Genomic DNA, 3,006 nt, shown 5'->3' with positions numbered 1-3,006 from the left:
CACCTTTTTTAGGGATAACATGTACTGGACTCACCCAAGTACTGTCTGAGATAGGATATATGATCCCTGCATTAAGTAACTTCAAATTTTCCTTTTTAATAACTTCTTTCATATTTGGGTTCAACCTTCTCTGATGTTCAATAGATGGCTTGCAATTTTCTTCCAAAATAATTTTGTGCATGCAAAAGTGTGGACTTATTCCCTTAATGTCATCTATGGTGTATCCTAAAACCTTCCTAAATTGCCTCAACACTCTTAACAACTTATTAACCTCTTAAGTGCTCAATTTTGCATTTACAATTACTGGATAAGTGTCATTGGGGCCTAGAAATTCATACCTGAGCTGAGAACGAAGTTGCTTAAGTTTTACCTTAGGTGCATTTTCTTCCTTGAATGATGGTTGCTTAGATTCAACTTTTTCCTTCTATGTGAGTTGAAAAACTGGAGCAAAAATGAATGGTGGACTATCCTTTAAATGTTGAGCATATGCAGCCACATGAGGGTTATCATTGTCTATGCTTCCTCCATGAACCAAGCAATTTTCAAGTGGATCTTTCGGATATCTCTTTCTGAAGTCTTCTTCAACAAGCTCATTAATGATATCAATTCTTAAACAAGTATCAGCTTCAGAATGATGCTTCTTCATGGTGTTATTAATATTGAAAACCAATTGATCTTCACTAACTCTAAGAGTCAATTTTTCTCCCTTAACATCAATCAATGCTCCTGCAGTAGCTAGAAAGGGCCTTCCCTAGATAATTGGGATATTAGAATCCTCTTCCATGTCCAAGATGACAAAGTCAAAAGGTATATAGAACTTCCCAACCTTCAGAGGCACATTCTCCAAAATCCCTTCAGGATACTTAATTGATCTGTCTGCCAACTGAAGAGAAATGTGAGTTAGCTTAAGATCTCCCATATTGAGCTTCTCATAAATGGAGAGGGGCATAAGGCTAACACTAACCCCTAGATCACATAAAGCTTTTGTAGAACACGACTCTCCAATATGACATGGAATCGAAAAACTTCTGGGGTCTTTGAGCTTAGAAGGAAGTTTTCTCTGGAGTATGGCACTACATTCTTTTGTTAAAGCTACAGTTTCATGGTCTTCAAGTCTCCTCTTGTTTGAGAGAATTTCTTTCAATAATTTTGCATAAGAGGGCATTTGTAAAAGAGCATCAATAAAAGGCACATTTATGTATAGCTTCTTCAAAACCTCTAAGAACTTTCTAAATTACTTATCAGCTTAGCTTTTTGAAATCTTTATGGAAAGGGAAGTTGTGGCTTGTAAGGCTCTTGAGGTATATACTTCTCTTCCTTCTCTTCAACTTTCTCTTTACCTTTTTCTGCACTTTCTTTCTCACTTTCTTGTTTTCCACTCTCATCAATTTCTTTCTCATTTTCTCTCTTCTCACTATTTTCATTGTTTACAACCTTCCCACTTCTTAAAAGTGATGGCTTGACACTGCTCTCTTGGGTTTTCTGGCTAACTTGGAAGTTTTCCAAAAGACTTGGTACCTGAGGAAAATGCTTATTGTGCAATCTGGTTTTCCAACATTTTGTTATGTGTTTGCATCTATTCTAGCCTTGCCTTCATCTCTCTCATCTCTTCATCATGCTTAGTTTGGTTAGTAAGAATCTGTTGTAACAAAGCTTCTGTGGTGGAACTTTGTTCTTGCTGTTTTGGTGGAGGATTCATGTTCCTCTGCTGAAAATTAGGCAATGGTTGCCTATTTTGCTGATATGGTATTCCTTATTACTGTTGTGGTTGAAGATTCTGATTTGGGACTTGGTTTTGCTGATTTCCCCAAGAAAAGTTTGGTTGATTCCTCCAAGCTGGGTTATAAGTTTGAGAGTAAGGATTCCCCATCTGTTCGTTATCATAATTACCAACATATGCAGCTTGCTCTCCATAGTTTACTCCATAGCTGGTAGTTCCTTCTACATAAGCAACTTATTGTAAACTTCCAAATGATGATGTTGAACTAACCAACATACTTAAATCTTCCATCTTCTTAGCCAAAACATTTGTAAATACATCAAACTTTGCATTAATCATGTTGAATGGGTCAAGGTCATACATTCCAGTAGCTTGCCTCTTTTGAGTTAGAGCTGGTCCTCTTGAACTACTCCAAAGATGAGTATTCTTTGTAATTTTCTCCAACAGCTCATAAGCTTCATCTTCTTGCTTCATAATAAATTCTCCTCCTATTTGAGCATCAATAATCCCTTTAATTGCAGGAGTAACATTGGTGTAAAAATTCTAGTTTATCATCGATTTTGGAATGGCATGATGTGGACATTGTCTCTCTAATTACTTCCATCTCATCCTTGATTCATAGAGAGTTTCATCTTCTCTTGGTCTGAAAGCTGTCATTTGATTCCTCAATTCTTGAGTTTTTTCAGGTGAAAAATATTGTGCAAGAAATGCATCAGTAAGTTGCTCCCAATCTGTAATAGAGTTGTGAGGTAGAGAATCAAATCAATCTAATGCTCTATCCTTCAAAGAGAATGGGAATAGCTTCAATCTTGCTGCATCATTAGATACTCTACGTTGTTTTTGCATATCAAAAATCATAGCAAACTTCTTTAGATGTGTGTGTAGATTTTCTGAAGGATGTCCCCCAAATTGAGAATTTTGAATCATTTGAAGTACCCCAAAATCCATTTTGTAGCTATTTGCATCAATTCTTGGTCTTGCTATACTCTCTCTCAAATCATCAAAACGATTGAATGCATAATCCATCATACTTTCCCTAGGCACATTAACATTTACAACCTCTTCACCTTGGGCTGTATTTTCATTATTTCGATCATTTCCAGCATTACCACCACCAATTCTAATTCTTTCATCAGCCATTTCTGACTCAATTTCAGTTGCTCTCAAGGCTTCTTTCCTTTTTCTGGTTTCTTTCTTGTTGGCTCTACAAAATTTCTCAATTTCAGGATTAAACAATAAGGATGTGTCACTTGTACTTCTAGCTCTTCTCATCAAAGATTAAGAGT

General features: G+C 36.3%; 1 non-coding gene across 1 annotated transcript; it reads left to right on the top strand.

Moving 5' to 3' along the window:
- The first annotated feature begins 2,285 nt into the window (after window positions 1-2,285).
- LOC131179780 (small nucleolar RNA R71) lies at window positions 2,286-2,392 on the top strand. Its single transcript, XR_009148666.1, has one exon. It is a non-coding gene; the product is annotated as a small nucleolar RNA R71 (small nucleolar RNA).
- Window positions 2,393-3,006: the final 614 nt, after the last annotated feature.

The sequence above is a fragment of the Hevea brasiliensis genome, chromosome 4 (assembly GCF_030052815.1).
Source record: "Hevea brasiliensis isolate MT/VB/25A 57/8 chromosome 4, ASM3005281v1, whole genome shotgun sequence".
Lineage (NCBI taxonomy): Eukaryota > Viridiplantae > Streptophyta > Magnoliopsida > Malpighiales > Euphorbiaceae > Hevea > Hevea brasiliensis.
The sequence above is the reverse complement of the archived record's forward strand: the minus strand, read 5'-3'. Positions and strand labels throughout refer to the sequence as shown.